This window comes from Triturus cristatus, chromosome 5_2 (assembly GCF_964204655.1).
Source record: "Triturus cristatus chromosome 5_2, aTriCri1.1, whole genome shotgun sequence".
NCBI classification, from domain to species: domain Eukaryota; kingdom Metazoa; phylum Chordata; class Amphibia; order Caudata; family Salamandridae; genus Triturus; species Triturus cristatus.
In genome coordinates this window covers 1,088,629,654-1,088,650,476 of record NC_140588.1, presented here as the reverse complement: position 1 = coordinate 1,088,650,476, position 20,823 = coordinate 1,088,629,654, and the positions used below count along the sequence as shown (strand labels likewise).

Below are 20,823 nucleotides of genomic sequence, written 5' to 3'. Positions count from 1 at the left end.
CTTTAAAGTGGGTCCCGCAGAAAACACAAAAGGATCCATAGGCCTAAGAATTTGTTCTTCCTCAAGGAAACAGTTGTGCTCCAGAGACTGTTAGGTGTTACTTGATGCCAAACTTTTCCCCTGAAACTATCCTGACCTGAAAAAAAGAAGAAAAAGCTGGTATTTCTGGCTCCTCTGGCTGACCTTGTGCTAATCAAAGCTTTCTGATTTGCCATGTTGGATTCGTTCAGGATGGCTCAAGTATGCTCTGGGTCACTTCTAAGGGTGAGCCTGCTCCTGCGGGCATGGGGATTCCAGTGGCTCCAGATGCTGCACCTCCATGGCCTCCAGTGCCTAAGAAGTTTTTAGTGCCCTTCAAGGTGCTGTATCCCCTCTCTCCCACATACCCTCTGACCACGATCAAACAGTGCTGACTTGGATGCTCCACTTAGACCTATTTTTCCACCACCACGGTCGTAGTCAGCCGAGTTAATCTGAGTGGCAAAGGAGGTTACTGCATGTTTTTATGAAAGCTGTTATCGCAGGACATTTTCATAGAGGCCTGATATTTGCCCAGTTGAAATGAGTATTTGGGTTTGACTCAAATGCCCCTAACATGTCTAATAAGGACGATGTGCAGAAGACAATGACCATGACCAGAGGCTGGTAATACTACTTCAGAGGGGATGTCGACTGTCCCTCTGATCCTTCTTCATAAGACGTCTTTGTTCACTAACATAAGTGTTCATCATAGTCTTGTCGGAGGCAAAATCTGTTATTTTAACACATTCTACAGCTTTTTTTTTGCAGTTGTAGAGCCTTAAATGTCTTGGGAATAGCCCTTTTGGGTCCAATAATGCACAGACAAATAGACAATTCAGCTCTTATTTTATTATCTTTTTGCAGAAAACTTGGTGGTCAAAGCTTCTTCCTTGAAAATGAACCTGAATTTCTTTCCCATGACCTCTTTAGTCTAACAAAACTGACTAAATGGAATGTAAAGTATTTGCTTCCGATACCCTTGTCCTTTGCACAGTGAGCTCCACATCCTTTGCACATGGCTATGTTCACGCCGTTTGTAAAGCTGACTCTTTGGGATCACATGAGAAAACCCTTCTCAGATATGGTCAACGATGGCTTGGATTCATCCAAACAGATCTTGATGCAACAGTCTGCAGTTGGCTGATACCATGGATTGATCCATGAATATGGCTGCCACCCTAATTGGACATGTGTGCAAGTGTTCCACAGACTTTTTAGTCGATCAACCCAGCAAAATTTAAGTGCCCTTTTATGGCCAATACATTTGAGGCAAAAGGCATCTCTCTGTAAACAGAGGTATTGCTTGCTTGATGGGCCAGGCCTACCTAGGGAGGCAGGTCCATCAGCAATACATAAAATATAGAGGCCTGTTCAGGGGCCAGTCGCCTTGGAAACACCAATCCTCGCAGAATTTCCAAATGTCCTAACAGATGTATCGTTCCTTTTAGGACAGAGGTGGATGTATCCGATGCTGTCACCAGCAGATGATCCAGTCCCTGCCATCTTCCCTGGCTCTGACTCAAACGTCCGTTGCCTTTTATTTATTTTTTTTTAAAAACCTTTATTTGTGCATAGTAAAAGAACAAATACGGGCCTACAACCATCAGGCCGGCCACAATACGGTTGAGCACAGAGACAAACAGTACATCCCCTGTGCGTCAAGGTCAAGATTAGCAATAATTCAGGATTCATACACTGGAAGGATCCTTGACACCAGGGGAAGGAGAAGTGAAGGTTAATTTTAAGGTTTTCAAAAAAAAATTTTTTATCGAGAAAGAAATCAGTAAAGGATAGAAACAAGGAGATTCGAGTCCGCGAGTCGGCTTCATACACTGGAGGGCAGCAGCATCATTAAAACAGCCATAGAAAATCTCATACAGTAAGGCGATGCAGTTAGATAACAGGATCATCACAGTAGTAAAGACGCACCCCCTAAAAGCCGCCCCCACTCAATCCACCCCACACCCGGACCCCGAATCGAAACAAGTATAGCGCAGAGACATGAAAGAAAGAGGCCCATAGAACTAAAAAGAACCAGTAAATTACCCCCCCACCCTACACCAATGCGGAGGCTATGGCCTGCCCCCCCCCCCCCAGCATAGTGCCTGTCGCCCAATGAACCCGAAATATAGACGAGAGAGAAAGTAGGAATAGAGTAAAGAAACTAAGAGAAGAAAGAAGAAAGGAGGCGGGGAGGAGCCCACGTATCCTCGGAGCGCCCGACCCCACCGGCCAACCATGCCTCCACACACAGAAACCCCACTACACCCGAAGGCGTTCGTGTGAAGATAGCATGTAACAACAAGGAAATGAAGGCAGACAGATCGCGACGAGTGCGCACAACATAAGCAAACAATTCCAGTCCCAGTCCAGCCCGTCCGTGAAACTATGATGGTAGAAAGTAATCTAGCCCTGGCCCGATCGCGGGCTTACAATTAGACCCGCCCCCTCGTGAATGCCCCGCATCCCGAACAGACAAAGACAATATGGCCGCTTGGAAGAAGATGGAGAAGTAGAGTCACAAAATGGCCGCCGATCATCTATTGAGGTCCCCTTGCACACCATATAAAATCCAGGCCTGGCTTGTAAAATACATGAGTTCCACATAAAAGGAGCCGTAGGCCACTGTGAACGGTTCCTCGAGGTCGTCAGGTGTAGTTCAGCTGGAAGGTCCTGCGGGCACGGTGAGGCAGGCAACAACAAAGCAGGCAGCAATGACCGGGGAAACAAAGTATCCGCCATTGAGCAGGAGAGCGATTGATCCTGAGCGCCGGGAAAGCCAAACGCAGACACCAGTGGAGCACCGCTACACCCAGTCGTTACTTCCCCGCAGGAGGACCACAGCACTGGCAGACTCACATCTTATTGATCACAAACGGGGCGCTCACGACCCGCAGCAGACAGTGTAGAGTCGAACCGCTCACTCAGCGTTTGCAAGCCGACACACAATTGCAGACGAAAGTCCCGCAGGGCAGCCAGAACGGAGCCGTATGTCAGCGGAAGCTGCGCCCCCACAGCGGCAGCAATCCGGGACGGCACTGGGGAGCTGGAGTCTGGTAGAGGGAGGGCGAAGCGGGCAGCGGGCGAGACCGGAGCATCACCCCCCAGCAGCGAGCGGGCAATCAGCGCCATGTTTTACCGCTGAACGGTACCGTGGCCAGGGGGGGGATCGTGACAAGGAGGCAATTCCCAACAGGTCTGCGCCGCAACAGGTGAAAGCCAACAGTCGCTTCCCCTCCCTCGGGCTCTCTTGCAGCCGACTAGACCATAGAAGAAGGGGGTCTGCAGCCTTCCACAGCGTGGTCCACAGAGCGGGGTAGGAGACCCGTCACGCCGGGGCCTACCCTCCAGCTCCAGCCCGTCAGGTGCAGGGTGCAGGAGGTGTCCGGGCGCCTCTCCCCCGGCTCCCCCGGCGACCGTCCGTGGCGTGAGGCGGGATCGGGACCTCGGGGCTCAGATTTGCACCAGCGGGTCCGGTGACTGCGACGCTTCCAGGGGGCCGGCCGAGGCCACAGTAGAGCAGGGGTCCAGTGCGGGGAACAAAGGCACCAAGAACTCCGGCACCCGGGCAGGCTAAGACTTCGGGAAAGCGGCGGCGCAGTCAGCGCGTCGTCGCACGCGTTGCACCTCGAAAATCGGCAAGGATAGGAATCAGGATGATAGTCCGAGGCCAAGGGCCGACGGAGCCGGGCGCTCAAGCGACTGCTCCGGTCGCCATCTTGGCTCCTCCTGGTCCGTTGCCTTTTAAACGAACATATTCTGCAGGGAGTGGTCCATTTATCCACTAGTTGATATCACTATTGATTCACATGTACCCCTCCGCCTCCTCTGAGGCAGCTGTTTGCTCCAGATATAATTTGTTCGTTGATATTTACTCCTCAAACCCATTATACGCATGGCCACCATATTGGTGGCTAATCAATCACAAGGGCTACGCCCCCCCCCCCCCCCCCTACCCGGAGGTGAGAAAATGGATAACGTAAAACACCATTACCTTGGTGAGATTTAAGAGATTTGTGAGAGCCATCAGTACGAAGTTGGGGCTCTGGAATGTTTTACGTGTTGTTTGTCATGATTTTCTGTGGTTCTAGGACTTTTACAACAATTGGGGATTCCTCTCAAATTCTGCATCACTTCGTCATAGTGATTTTTGTACACCTTGGTTTTGTAATTGACCACTCTAACAGAAAATGTTCGTCTAGTAAACCACTGCTGCCTGATAATGGAGTTTAATATCTGACTCCGATTTTAAGGCACCGGTAAGCGGACTAGCCGCCAGGAGGAACAATTGGTTCGAGGCATATGAGCTGAAGATTACACACTTTTGCATAGATCGCCATCTGGTGTTGGGCCCGGATGTTTGCAGTTTGTTTTTCCTCTTGGAAAGTCTTTGGAAGTCACGAGATCGGTGACTCCTCCTTTGGTTTTTATTGCGCATGGGCTTCGGCTCCATCCTCAGATTGTTTTTTTCCGCCATCGGGCTCGGATGTAATACTTCGCGCTCCGGTTCCGAACTTTTCCAGTTCAACGATCGACGCAAAATCCTCGCTCATCGAGATTCTTCAGATAACAAATCATCTTAATCACCTTCTCTTCGACACTTCTTCGATTCCAGTCGTCGACGGCGGCCTTTGGGCCTATCCCGGGTCCGGTCTCGGCTGATGGAATGAACTCCCTTCAAGAAGTGCCCTCGATGTGGGTCCAAATTCCCCCACACCGATCTTCATGAGGTGTGCAACCTCTGCCTCTCCCCTGAACACGAGGCTCGAGACTGTCCCGCCTGCAAGTCTTTTAGATCGAAAAAGACTATTCGAGATCGAAGGGCCAGACGCAACATGGCGCACTCCTCGACCTCCGCTCCAGTCGACGTCTTCGGGGACGACGTCGAAGCTCCGGGACAGCAGCAGCACACCGAAGAAGATGACGACGACGTAGTCAGTGCTTCCGAAGCCGACGACTCAGATGTGGAGGACATCACCCCGGCGCAGAGGATCGTGAGTACTATACCCCCTCCCACACCCGCGCCGATATCCAAAAAGGCTTCGGTCACACCTTTGAGCCTAGGCAAGACCAAGGACACTGCTTCTAACACCCCACCTTTGGGCCCGGTAAAGAAGCCTATTAAGCCTTCCGGCAGCTCGAGCCAGCCTCCCAGCGGTGCCGAAAAACACCCTTGGAACACCACAAACCTTTCCAAAGGTCGACCGTTCCTGGACCCGGTTCCACAAATAATCCTAACAGACGCATCGCTCTCCGGCTGGGGAGCTCATCTGTTACATCTCACAGTGCAGGGCATATGGACGTCGCAACAGAAGTTACTCCACATCAACCATTTGGAGTTACTGGCAATCTTTCTAGCCCTAAAATCCTTCCAGACGCAGATTTTAGGCAAGGCAGTCCTCATTCGCACAGACAACATGACTGCCATGTACTACATTCAAAAACAGGGGGGCACACACTTTCCACAGCTCTCAACTAGCACAGAGCATATGGAGATGGGCAATTCCGCAAAAAATCTTTCTCCTGGCCCAACACGTCCCAGGAGTACAAAACACCACGGCAGATCTGCTCAGCAGACAAACGCAACAGATCCACAAATGGGAACTTCACCCACAGGTTCTTCACCCGTTCTTTCAGAAGTGGGGGCATCCTCAGATAGACCTCTTCGCCACCCACGAAAACAAAAAATGCCCAAGTTTCGCCGCCAGATACCCACACCCATTGTCCAAAGGCAATGCGATATGGATGAACTGGTCAGGCAAATTTGCATACGCCTTTCCACCTCTCCCACTAATTCCATTAGTGGTGCGAAAGTTACAACAGCACTCCCTCACGCTTATCCTGGTAGCTCCAACATGGGCCAGACAACCGTGGTACACCACACTGCTGGAACTCTCGGTAGTACCACACCAAAAGTTACACCTCTCACCATGCCTCCTAACCCAGAACCATGGAGAGATCAGGCACCCCGACCCAGCTCAGCTCAACCTTGCGATCTGGCTCCTGAGGTCCTAGAATTCGGATACCTTAACCTTCCCCCTGATTGCATGAATATTATCAGAGAAGCTAGACGCCCTACTACTAGGGCATGCTATGCTGCAAAGTGGAAAAGATTTGTTGTTTACTGCCATAACAATACAATCAACCCTCTAAATGTATCCATACAGCACATCATATGTTACTTGCTCCATCTACAAAGGTGTAACCTAGCATATACATCCATTCGGTTACACCTCGCAGCAATTGCTGCTTACTTACAGAACAGGCAGCACCTATCACTTTTCAGGGTGCCTGCCATCAAAGCCTTTATGGAAGGCCTCAAAAGAGTAATTCCACCCAGAGTACCACCCTCACCTGTCTGGAACTTAAATATAGTTCTCACACGGTTAATGGGACCGCCTTTCGAACCATTGCATGAATGTGAGCTGCAATTTCTCACATGGAAAATAGCTTTTGTAGTGGCCATCACTTCCTTTAGAAGGGTTAGTGAAATACAAGCACTCGCTATACAGGAACCTTTTCTACAAATGCATCAGAACAAGGTTGTACTCCGCACCAACCCAAAATTCCTACCTAAAGTCATTTCTCCCTTCCATCTGAAACAATCAGTAGAATTACCAGTTTTTTTTCTCACAACCTCAAACTGTTGCGGAAAGGGCTTTACACACACTGGATGTTAAAAGGGCCTTACTTTACAATATCCAAAGAACACAACCTTTCAGAAAAACCAAACAGCTATTTGTCTCTTTCTCTCCACCACATAAAGGCAACCCTATTTCTAAATCAGGGATAGCTAGGTGGATTGTAAAATGCATACAGATTTGCTACCACAAAGCAAAACGAACGCTATCTGTTCCCCCCTAAAGCCCACTCTACAAGAAAGATAGGGGCTTCTATGGCTTTTCTAGGGAACATACCATTAGATGACATCTGCAAAGCAGCGACATGGTCAACACCGCACACTTTCACAAAACATTACTGTGTAGATGTGCAAACCAAGCAACAAGCTAGTGTGGGCCAGGCTGTACTAAAAACACTGTTCCAAACAACTGCAAGGGATGCCGGTGGTCGCCGCTAGGGTTGGGTACTGCTATATAATCTATGCACAATGTATAATCTGCATCTCATATGCCTCGAACGGAATATGCTACTTACCAGTATGCATCTGTTCTTGGCATGTAGAGCTGCAGATCTACACACGCCCACCCGCCTCCCCGGCTACCTGTATCCGTTCCAGTCTATCTTATTTAGATACAACACACATGGGTTTATTTACTGTTATTACTACGCTCCATCTTTCCCTGCTGGCGAAAAAATCTCAGGATGGAGCCGAAGCCCATGCGCAATACGAACCAAAGGAGGAGTAACCGACCTTGTGACTTCCAAAGACTTTCCAAGAGGAAAAACAAACTGCAAACATCTGGGCCCAACACCAGATGGCGATCTATGCAAAAGTGTGTAGGTCTGCAGCTCTACATGCCAAGAACAGATGCATACTGGTAAGTAGCATATTCCTTTAAGAACGTGTTCATGAACTCGCATGCGGTGCCAACAGTTTTTCTGTTGCATATGACCTGGAGGCTTGAGGGTTGACTCGCACTTGGGATTCTGGAGTTGGTAATAGAATCCTTTCTGTATTCTTAAATTATTTACATGTTTTTAGCCCCGAGGAAGTCTGGGCGATAATGTCAGAAGAAACACGTTTGTTAGGTGTAATGAAAATAAAGGAGTAGATCATGGCTATAACGTGCAAAACTGTGTGTTCCTTCATTGTGCTCAGAGATTGAACATAAACCAGAAACCATCAACCCTATCACGATTGCTCCATTCATGTGGAAGCCAAATCTTTTACATCGCATACTGTCTGCATATCTGACTACGTCGATACTCGAATTACTTCTTTCCATCCCTATAATGTTTACTTTGACATCGCTGGGTTACCCACATATTGGCTTTGACAATGCTTGGTTATCAGTGTATACAAGGCAGTGCAACAAACAAAATGTGAGCATTGAGTAAAATGTAAAAAAAAAAAAAAAAGTGCCTATTGCTTTCAAGTCTTTATTCCAAACTCCCGGGATCGGTGTGTTGCTCAAATGGGTCCACCTCTCAATCGCTCCACCCTCTGATGCTATAACAGTGCAGAGGGTAGGAATGATTAAGCGAGGGAAGGAAAGGATGGGGACAGCATGGAGGGAGACCTACAAAACAAGATAAAACACAATTACCATCTAACTCGATGTATAGTAGTTCAAAACCAAGAACCCACACTATACAATTGAACAATAACTACCTGTAAAGGAAAATACATGTGCGTTTTCAAAACCAAGCTTGTGCTGACGATGCCTCCTGTAAGCAGACTTTACTATGCAATATAAGGAGACAAAATGGTCCAGGTGAGTGATCAACACACAACAACCATAATCACTTATACACACACACTCACACCTGCTACTGCACATACTGTACCCACCACTAAGAATGTATTTACTGGCATCGCAGTGGGGGTTTGAACCTACTTCACACTACAGCCCCTGCTAGAAGAGAGAAGGCACACAAGAGCTTATACAATTATTGGTAGCCATAGTCATAACAATTAGAACACATGAAAACTGGCATTGTCATCATGCCCAGCGCTTCGTTTGGTTGCAACAGCCCCTTTGAATAGATTACGTACTCCTCTGTTGACGCAGCACAGAGGTTTTGGAAATGAATGTTTCATCCACACACATGACCCAGCATATTGTAATATATGTTCAATGTCACTGAATCATGCCCCCGTTGGAGGTAGCGCGTTCTACCTCATTAAGCTAGAAACACTGTTGTGCCTTGCTCCTAGCATTTGACAAATGCCTTTAGTTAGCAGAAACCATGTTGCTCGCTTGCTTCCACATCATGGAAAGCCTGAAATATCCTGATCACAGTTTGAGCGTTTGACACCCATGCCGGCAGTTGCCTCCCCCCCCGTAAAGTTCGAAAGGTTTAGCTTCCTTTCTAACTGCAGACAGTTACAATGTCACCCTTACCGCCCTTCATAAGACGTCCACGGATTCTGGATCCTCTGGTGTGTTTCAGCAGCGCTTCCGCGATATCCTGAATTCGCAGCAATGATTGCTGCCCCCGCCCTTCCTTATGAATGCTGGGTAACGCGTCGTTACCCAGTGCGCGCGCGCCAGCTCCAGAGCGCTCCTTGGTAATGTAGTTCTACGGGCAATTCGCCCGTGCGTGCTTCGCGCCCTTGCGACTCTACGCAACTACCGAAAACATGACAATTGCATTGCAAAAATAAAACAAAAATTCTTGCTTTCTGCATATTATTAAAAAGGGCTGGGAAATAGAGTATGTAGCCCAGCGCTAAACCCTCAACTATTAGTCCCCTTTGGTATTTTGTAAATTAATATATATACTTGTAGGAAATTAACGGCAGCACATTTTTTTAAATAGTTCAAATATTATTAAAACATATATTGAGCTATATTAATTTCCAGTCCATAAATCCACTCGATCCACTGAATTCTCTCACTCTTCTTTATTAAATATCACTCAAGTCCAACATTCACAACTTTTTATACAGTTTCTGTTAAACATAGTCTTGTTGTAGTGTTATAAAATCGAAGAAGCCATTGCTGCCCAGTGTTATGCAGAAAAACTCTATTTGAAGGCTGTAATTAACAAAAAAAACACTTATCGCCATTCTGCTGCGATCTAACCAAATATTTGAGAAATCTATGCAAACGACATTTTAAAAGAACCATAAATTTCACAAAAATATTCACACATATGCTCCCATGCAAAACTCAAATGGTACCATCTCAATACAACTCTTTGCGCATACATATTGTTAACATTCAGAACCCTTTTGTTCAGCAGCTTATTCACAGTTGCACGTATTGATCGTCTTCAGTGAACTTTGGGTTAGATGTACGAACAATAGAAATAGCTTTTTTTGTTTTGTTGAAATCACTAATTGGTAATTGCTATCACTAATGTGCAAAGATGGCGATTTGAACTGGGTTGCAAATAGACCTACCTCATGAAACTTAATGAGGTAGGTTTCAGTTTGTGACCCACTACGATAAGCTGCCAATACAGGGATGGTGGCCTGCTGGGGTCCGCAGACCACCATGTCTGTGATTGCTTTTAAATAAAGCATCCTTTTTTATTAACGTAGCCAGTTTAGCAAATGGGATGCGTTTAAAGAGAAATAAATGAAACGTTTAAGTTTCATCTTTTATGAGCCGACTGCCTGCCCTTAAAAAAAAATGTTTCAGCCGATCTTGAGGACCCCCTCCCATTTCTGAATGGGTTTGTGGTAAAGTGCGAATGTCTTGCGACCACATTTCGGTCGCAAAACATTCATACACACCAATGCGAATCAGTATTTGGAGGGAACGCCCTAAACACACCCCTTCCAAATACTCATTTGCAAACCCAATTTGCGATTTGGTAACAGATTACCGAATCGCTATTAGGACCGTGTACATTTGAAAATGCCTGTTTGTGAACACAAAAGGGCTTTGTACGTCTAGCCATTAGTTCTAGAGATGCATCGTGTGTCTCATTTTAACTCATTAATTTCCTTATGAGTTTGACAGTTCAATATGATTGTCGCATGTCTACTTACAAATATTAATGCGAGAAAGATGATGTTGGCACAAATTAGCAGGGTATCCTTTATAAATACTCATAATAGTAATACATAACATGTAGTACTGTCACATTTACTATATAATCTGAAATTCACTATTTCATTCTTTTGTAATTTCTTCTTGATAGTTTAGAAGCATATACACTCTTTACATCAGTCCTTAATCAGTGTCCTAAATATATCTACTTGTCCACAAATTTCATGTTTTGATTTTAATAGCTGCCACAGAAACCTAAATCAACATATAGTTAACCTCTCCTTAAAAATATTTTTGGTGTAGGTTTGGCTTGATTAAATACAGTTTTCATTGGTTGTTTCCAGAATAAGAATAATGTAATTCCTTTCTTTGGCTTTTAATTCCTAACAATATATATGAAGCAAAGAAAATTAGAAAAGCATTCAGTTTTCAAAAGGGGATTAGTAGGATTGCATTCTTGCCTTTTTCGGAACAATTATTTTGGATTTGATAAAGGTCTTCATTGAAAGTGTCTGATTTCACCCCCCTGCCCCCTTGCAGGAAGCTGGGATTCTGTTGCAGTAACCCCACCCCCCAGGTTTTGCCAGATTTCTGATGCACTTTGACTTGACGTGCCCGGTGTCCCTGCCAATCGGGTTTCCAGGGCCTGTGTTCTTTCCCAAAACTGTACATTGGTACTCACAATTGGCCCCTCTCTGGCCACATGCAAGTCCCTTGTAAAAGGTACCATGGGTCCCAAGTGCACTGTGACCAGGAAAGGCCTCTCAGGGCTGCAGCACATATTGTGCCACACTTGGAGGTCCTGTACCTAAACTCACTCACTCACTCACTCGTTTTGGTACAGAGAAAAGTGAAGAGTTGACATTGCACACATACCTGTGTGCCATGCCTGCAACCCTCTACCAGTTTTATAAGTAAGACACCCCTCTAGCAGGGTGCACTATACCACTGGTGAGGATACAGTTGCATGAACACTGTACCCCTGCAGTGTCTAAGTCCATTCTTAGACATTGAAAGTGTAGTAAAGCCATAAAAAAGTATACGGTCTGGGAGTTTGTCATTACGAACTCCCCAGCACCATAATGGCTTTACTGAATTCAGGGAAGTTTGGTATCAAACTCCTCAGCATAATAAACCCATACTGATACCAGTGTGTGATTTATTATACAATGCACTCAGAGGGCATCTTAGAGACGCCCCTTGAAAAACGACCAGCCTCTGGTGGGTTCCCTAACTGGTAAACACCAGCCTGCCACCACGAGACATGTTTTTGGCCCCTGGGGTAGGAGCCTTCGCTCCCTGAGCCCAGAAACAAAGCCTTTCCTGGACGGAGGTGTTCACACCTCCCCCAAGTCTGGAAGAGCCATCTGTGGCAGGGGTGCTTCAAAGGCCTTGCTGCCTTTGTAACATGACCCCCAGGCTCTCCTGCTATCGGGAACTGGCCCCCTTCCTGCCTCGCCCCCTTTTCGTAGGGAAGACAAGCGGTACAAATTAGAACAGCCCAGAAGGATTGCCCACCTCTGCCATCCCCACCCCTCAGGTGGGGGAGGCGAGGTGAAGCCCACTCTTTAGTGCCCGCAGATGGCAAGCACTCTCAAATCCGGGTTGGGGATTGTGCCCACCTGGGGTGAGCACACCAAGGGTTTAGTCACCCTAAGGTCAGTAGCCCATTGGCTAAAGACCTTCAGACCCCTAAATCACCCCCTAAATACAGTATTTAGGGGGCAGCCCTGAACGAAGAAGGCAGATTCCCGCAACCGACAAAGGATGAAAGAAGACACCCAGCAGAGGAGATTGCAGAGAAGAACTGACTTGGCCCCAGTGGTGTGGGCACAGGAGCATGAGCCCTGTGCCCTTACAGTACCCAGATCCATTCCTGGGCACTGTAAGTGCAGTGCTGCCATTTAAGAGTACATGGTGCTGGTAGCCCGTCAAACACCGTGACCCCTGTGCCTGCTGCTCTCGGGGGGCCTGAAACAATGCACATCCTGGGACGAGGTGCCAAGCCTCCTCCCCCAGGATGGGCAGGGTTTACGAAAGGGAAGCTTCAAATGCTTGCCGCCTTTGTGAGATTCCCCCAGGCCACTTGCTGCTTTCAGCAACTGGTACCCACTGGTTCTGACCCTCACTTTGGGCGGGATAACCGGCTGGAAATGCAAGTGAGGAAGAGAGGTGTGCCCACCTCTGCCAACCCCACCCCTCCGGTTGGGGAGGACAGGTGAAGCACAACTCTGTCCCTGTCATCTTGCAGATGGGGGGGACCCAGCCAACCAGGGAAATGCTTATGCCCCCTCCCACTCGAGGGCGGCATAATAGGGAGTGCACCCACTCCAGGGAAGGGACCCATTGGTCCCAATCTTTTTACCGATTTGTAACACCCCTAATTCTTGTATTTAGGGGCACCCCTGAACCTTGCTTTCTCAGACAAGAAGCCAGAAGAAGGACCGAACAGCTGTGCCGAAGCTAACGAGAGGAGTACGCCCACTGACTTGGCTCCAGTCCTACCGGGCTGTCCCCACCTCAAACCTGCTCCAAGGAAATCCCTGTGTCCTGCAGCCACCAACCTCAAGAATCCCGGAGGACCTGCCTGCCTTCCATCCCAAAAGCTCTTGTCTCCCGTAAACACCAGATTTGTTCAAACAGACTGATGTTATGTTAGGGACATTTTTAAAGAGCAACGGTTACCCAAGGGTGTCTTGGCGCTAGTTACTTCTCCTTTAGATAAAAAACGGAAGGAAAGAGTTTTATTTAGCAAAAAGGCACGTGTTCGAGGCATATGAGCTGCAGATCACACACTGAGGATAAGATCGCCATCTGGTGTTGGGCTCGGATGATTGCAGGTTGTTGTTGTCTTCGGAAGAAGCCTTTGGTCACGAGGATGGTGACTCCTCCCCTGGACAACAGTGCGCATGGGCATCCACTCCATCGTCAGATTGTTTTTTTCCGCCATTGGGTTCGGATGAACTTTTTTCCGCTCCAGCAGAAAACTTCTAGCAATCAATTTAACTCCTTGATCTTCATTCCATCGACGTCGACATCAACTCGGACCGGTTCCGCAAGCGGCTGATGGACAGGACACCCTTCAAGAAATGCCCCCAGTGTGGAGCGAAGTTCCCCCACAGTGACCACCACGAGGTTTGTAACCTCTGCCTGTCGCCGGAACACAACGAGTCCACCTGTCCAGCTTGTTCCGCTTTCCGTTCGAAGAAGACCCTCCGGGACCGAAGAGCTCGACGCCATATTATGGCCAAACCAGCTCCAGAACCGGAGGACATCTTTGCTCAAGATGTTCCCGAAGACGACACCGAAGACCTCGAGATCGTGTCCGAGGCCGACGATTCCGATGACCTCATCACTCCAGGGCAGCGTGTGAGTACCACCCCCCCTGCCCCTGCCCCATCCAAAAAACCATTGGTCAAGACTCCGCCAGCTGGGCCCAGTCGCGACCGGAAATCCTCTTCAGAAGCCCCGCCCTCGGGCCCGGCTCCGAAGACATCTAAGCCTGTAGGTGGCTCGGGCTCGAGCAAACCTCACCTGATTGTGCCTTAACACCCAAAAAACCACTGTCGGCACCGAAACAGGCTCCAAGACCGAAATCTCCTTCGGCACAGAAACGTTCCTCGGCACCGAAGTCTCCACCGGCACCGAAACGTTCTTCGACATCGATGCCTAAAAGTCCCTCGGCATCGAAGCATACTTCGGCACCGAAGCATACATCGGCACCGAAAACTCAGTCGGCTCCGAAAAATCCATCGGACCCAACACATCCTTCGGCACCGAAAACATTATCGGCACCGAAAACTACGCCCACACTGAAAAAAGCTCAGAAAGACCCGAAGCGGACATCGCAGCCCCCACCTTCGGAGCCAGATGAACTTTTTCGACCAGATCCTACTCAAAAGCGGATCTACATCAATCCTGACACTGGACATGTGACTGCCATCCCATATAAAAAGCGGAAGCTGGACATTACACCTCCCCCAGCTCCCATACGGAAAAAGGACTGTGCCACTTCACCACTTCGTCCTTCCTCTCCTGTATTACCTTCTAACCCGTCCCCCCCTCCTCCTCCTGATTCTCCTTTACCTTTACCTTTACCATCTCCCTGTCATTCACCCCCTCCACAGGATGATGATGATGACTTAGGGGGAGGGGCGGACCCTGATTTCTTTAATTATCCTGTTGAACCAACCGACCCGTTTACTTTGCCAGACACAGCACCGGTAGATGACTGGTCTTATCCAATACCTGACATGCCTGACCCCACTACCTACCCCTCCAAGCCCTCCCCTCCTGATGACCACCTAGGGTTTGGCCAACTGATAAACAGGGCAGCAACATTCCATGGTGTCACTATGCACACAGACCCCCTTGAGGAGGATTTTCTCCTCGATACCTTTGAACAGTCACAGAAAACTGTTCATATACTTCCCATGATTAAAGGGGTTATAAAGCATGCCACTGACGTCTTTAAAGACCCTGTTCGAGCGAGGGTTCTCAACCCCCGCATCGAAAAAAAGTACCGACCAGCCCCGCAAGACCCTGCATACATTAAAGCCCAGCTCCCTTTAGACTCCTTGGTCGTATCAAATGCCAGGAAGCGCGTTAACTCACAGACTACTGGAGAAACGCCCCCCCCAGACAAGGAGTCTAAGCTTTTAGAGGCCTCAGGAAAACGAGTCGCCGCACAGGCGGCGAACCACTGGCGTATTGCCAATACCCAAGCCCTGTTAGCCCGGTATGACAGGGCACATTATGACCAACTTGAGGACCTCATCCAACATCTGCCTGAACCCTTTAAGTCCCAGGCCACTGACCTCATTCAAGAAGGCAAATTAATATCTAATGCCTCCATTAAATGCGCCTTAGATGCGGCAGACACTGCTTCTAGGGCGGTCAATACTAGCGTCTTACTCAGACGTCATGCCTGGCTCCGTATTTCCGGTTTTAAACCGGAGGTTCAAACCGCAATCCTAGCTCAACCTTTTAACCAGGAGCAGCTATTCGGCCCTGCAGTGGATACTGCATTAGAAAAAATGAAAAAGGATAATGAAACTGCCAAGTCTATGGGAGCACTGCAGTCTCCTCAAAACCGGGGTTCCTTTCGTCGCTCCTTTTATAGAGGAGGCTCCAAAAACACATCAACTGAGACCACGTCCACCTTTAAAAATTCTGGACAAACATCCCCTAACAGAGGTTATTTCCGGGGAGGTTATAGGGGAAACAATAACAAAGGTCGAGGACGGGGCAACAACAACAACACCCGCACCTCACCAGCCACCAAACAGTGACTTGCCACCACTCCCCCCAGACCATTCCACTCCTGTCGGGGGGCGACTCCAACAATTCCTACCTGTCTGGACTTCCATCACCACAGACAGATGGGTAAGACAAATTATCCAGTCTGGCTACTGCCTCGAACTCATACAATCCCCCCCAAACATACCACCCAAACAACGTCCAATGTCCTTACATCATCTCTCTCTCCTCAAACAAGAAGTTCAATCCCTGTTACAAAAACATGCGATAGAACCAGTCCCCCTTCAACATCAGGGAAAAGGGGTATATTCTCTATACTTCCTCATTCTCAAAAAGGACAAAACACTAAGGCCCATACTGGATCTCAGACTACTAAACCAGTATATACATTCGGATCATTTTCATATGACCACTCTCCAACAAGTCCTCCCACTGTTACAACAGGGAGACTTCCTTGCCACATTAGACCTCAAGGACGCATACTTTCACATCCCTATGCATCCCGCTCACAGAAAATATCTACGATTTGTGGTAGATGGGCAACACTATCAATTTACAGTTCTCCCATTCGGAGTAACAACGGCACCCAGAGTGTTCACCAAGTGCCTAGCAGTCGTGGCAGCGCATCTCAGAAGACAACAGATCCATGTCTTCCCCTATCTGGACGATTGGCTCATAAAAGCCAACACATACCAAAAATGCGTTCTCCACACTCATCGCACAATTCAAACTCTCCACGATTTGGGATTCACTATCAACTACCCCAAATCCCACCTACAACCCTCCCACTTACATCAGTATCTAGGAGCAACCATAGATACCTCCAAAGCCATTGCTTATCCCAGCACCGCCAGGATAGCCAGTATACAAAATCTCATCTCTCAATTTCAAACTCATCCATCTCTTCCAGCAAGAGTATTCATGCAGCTCCTAGGCATGATGGCGTCATGCATCTCCATAGTCCCACACGCACGACTTCAAATGCGTCCCTTACAGGAATGTTTAGCACAACAGTGGAACCAAGCTCACGGACAACTTACCGATCTGGTGTTGGTGGACAGTCGCTCACTTCGCTCACTGAAATGGTGGAACACCATCAACCTGTCCAAAGGGCGACCGTTCTTAGAGCCTCTTCCACAAGTTGTGCTAACTACAGACGCATCTCTCACAGGGTGGGGAGCCCACCTCCTTCACCATACCACTCAGGGCAGATGGACCAGTCAACAAAAACTGCTCCACATCAACCACCTGGAACTCTTAGCAGTGTTCTTAGCACTGAAATCCTTTCAAGTTCACCTCAAAAACAAAACTATCCTCATACGCACAGACAACATGACGACAATGTATTATATACAGAAACAGGGAGGGACACACTCTCTCCAACTGTCCCAACTGGCACAGCAAATCTGGAGATGGGCAATTCCCCAAAACATCTACCTGTTAGCAGAACATCTCCCAGGGATCCACAATCAAGTGGCCGACCTCCTAAGTCGCCACACACAGCAAATCCACGAATGGGAACTACACCCCAAGGTTCTACTCCCCTTCTTCCAAAAGTGGGGACAACCGGACATAGACCTGTTCGCCACTCCCGAAAACACAAAATGCCCAACCTTCGCCGCCAGGTTTCCACACCCACGGTCGAAGGGCAATGCCCTATGGATGAACTGGTCAGGCAGATTTGCGTACGCCTTTCCGCCTCTCCCACTAGTTCCATTTGTGGTACGCAAACTGAAACAACAGTCACTAACACTAATACTAGTGGCTCCCACTTGGGCACGTCAACCGTGGTTCACCACACTTCTGGAACTATCTTTAGTTCCACATCAAAGGCTATGCCTCTCCCCGGATCTATTAACCCAGAACCATGGAGAAATCAGACACCCAGATCCTCAAACACTGAACCTAGGGATCTGGCTCCTGAAGTCTTAGAGTTCGGTTACCTCAATCTCCCTCCAGACTGTATGAATATCATAAAGGAAGCCAGACGCCCTACTACTAGAGCGTGTTATGCCGCGAAATGGAAACGATTTGCCATCTACTGCGCTAATAATGACATACATCCATTGGATGCTTCCATCCAGAACATCATTTGCTATCTACTACACTTGCAAAGATGCAATCTAGCGTATTCCTCTATACGTTTACACCTAGCAGCCTTGGCAGCCTACTTGCAAAATAGGCAACACCTGTCCCTTTTTAAGGTACCAGCCATCAAAGCGTTTATGGAAGGTCTCAAAAGAATCCTTCCCCCAAGATTACCACCTGCCCCAGTGTGGAATCTCAATGTGGTTCTAACAAGACTCATGGGTCCCCCATTTGAACCTATGCACAAATGTGAGTTGCAATTCCTAACATGGAAGGTAGCTTTCCTTATCGCAATCACTTCCCTGCGCAGAGTAAGTGAAATACAAGCCCTTACACTAGAGGAACCTTTCTTACAACTACACCGTAACAAAGTGGTTCTTAGGACAAACCCTAAATTTCTTCCAAAAGTGATTTCCCCTTTCCACCTTAACCAATCAGTAGAGCTACCGGTCTTTTTCCCAAACCCAGACTCCGTAGCTGAAAGGGCCCTTCATACCTTAGATGTCAAAAGAGCCTTGCTTTATTACATCGACAGGACAAAACCCTTTCGAAAGACAAAACAACTCTTTGTTGCTTTCGCACCACCACACAAAGGCAACCCGATCTCCAAATCAGGCATAGCCCGGTGGATAGTTAAATGCATCCAAATATGCTACCTCAAGGCTAAACGTACACTTACAGTTCCCCCTAGGGCGCACTCCACGCGTAAAATAGGGGCTTCTATGGCCTTCTTAGGTAACATTCCCTTAGACATTTGCAAGGCAGCCACGTGGTCTACCACGCATACCTTCACTAAACACTATTGTGTTGACGTGCAGGCCAAACAACAGGCCTCCGTGGGCCAGGCTGTCCTAAAAACTTTATTTCAAGCTGCTGCAACGGATACAGGCGACCACCGCTAAGGGGAAGCACTGCTGTATAATCTATCCTCAGTGTGTGATCTGCAGCTCATATGCCTCGAACGGAATATGCTACTTACCAGTATGCATCTGTTCTTGGCATGTAGAGCTGCAGAGTCACACACGCCCGCCCGCCTCCCCGGGACCTGTATCTGTTCCAGCATCCGTCTTACTTAGACATTACACATGGACATCCTTTCTTTCATTTCTATACACTCCATCTTTTCCCATCATGGCGAAAAACAATCTGACGATGGAGTGGATGCCCATGCGCACTGTTGTCCAGGGGAGGAGTCACCATCCTCGTGACCAAAGGCTTCTTCCGAAGACAACAACAACCTGCAATCATCCGAGCCCAACACCAGATGGCGATCTTATCCTCAGTGTGTGACTCTGCAGCTCTACATGCCAAGAACAGATGCATACTGGTAAGTAGCATATTCCTTTTAACCCCTTCCTGAATGTTAACAACTCATTAGCATTTCTCAGGTGGAACGGAAGGTCATTCCAGGCTTTTGCCGACCAGATAGCAAAACTTATACCACCCCACAAAAAGCGTTTTTTTGTGTGGCACTGAAACCAGCTTGACTCCCAGTGAACTAAGCATACTTTTCGGTATGTACCAATAGAATTGACGTTTTAGATGGTCTGGTCCTGTACCATGAAGAGCTTTAAAAACCATGCAAAGAGATTTAAAACGCACTTGATTCCTTCCTGGGAGCCAATGCAATTTTTATTTCCTTGGATACGGGAGAAAACGTGAACATGCTAGTGAATTCTATCGGCTGCATTTTGCTGGAGTTTATTCATGAATCTTAATTGAATATTTAAATATAGGCTATTGCAATAATCCAGCCTCGACATGACTAGTGCCGTGACCACTGTTTGCCGGCTACCGGAAGGTAGAAGTGGTAATAGTTTCTGGACTGTTCTAAGGACATGCGCTGTTGTTGATGCCACTACGTTTACTTGGTCTCTCATCCACTATTACTCCCAGGTTTTTAACCTTTTCTGAGGGTGTAGGGAGAGTGCCCATAGAGTCTGGCCACCATTTTGATGTCCAATAATTGGTATCATTTCCAAACAGTATGACTTCGGTTTTGCCTGTATTAAGTTTTAGGCAATTCTCTGACATCCATCTTCCAACTGATTCCATACAATCTGGAAACGTTGATCCATTCCCAGCTCCTGGCCTGGCTGGTAGCAAAGACACCACAATTTAGGTGTCGTCTGCATAAGAGGTAGGACCAAACCCATATGCACTAATAATGGGGGCCAATGATAAAACATACCCATTAAAGAGCGTAGGACTCCATGAGGAGCCTTGTGGGACACCACAGGGTAGTGCAAAAGGTTTAGACTGGAATTCATCCAGAGCAACAATTTGTCCACTATCTGATAGAATTTTTTTTTTTTTAAAAGATCCCATGCTTTAGAGTAGATCCCACATTCCTTTAGACAGTCCATCAAAATGTCATGAGGGACCGTATCAAAGGACGCGGATAGATCTAGTAGTATCAGAGCTGCCCTGCCACCCCGATCTACTGCTTCCCTTATCTCCTCTGTGGCCTTGAATACTATGTCCCTCTCTCAAGCCGTATTGGGAGGGATCAAAGGTCTGCGTTTCAGCAAGAAAGGCACTTAATTGTCTATTCATGATTTTTTCAATCAATTTTGCTGGGAGATGAAGACGTGAGATAGGGCGAACATCTTTTGGATCCTTAGAGTTCAGGCTAGGCTTCTTTAAAAGGGGCAGTATTGAAGCCATCTTCCAGTGTATAGAGAACTGCCCTGTTTCGAACATGCCAGTACAGATATAGGAGAGTGATCGAGCAATCGGATCTGGTGCCAGTTTGACCACCGCGACCGGGCATGGATCATAGTGCCAACCCAAAATGGCTGCCACCAGGAGCCCTAGAATATCATTAAGG

At 47.7% G+C, this 20,823-nt stretch overlaps 1 protein-coding gene across 5 annotated transcripts in view; it reads left to right on the top strand.

The window, feature by feature from the left end:
- Positions 1-20,823, top strand: part of ZMYM3 (zinc finger MYM-type containing 3) — a 682,395-nt gene that overhangs the window by 187,832 nt on the left and 473,740 nt on the right. The window lies entirely within an intron of this gene.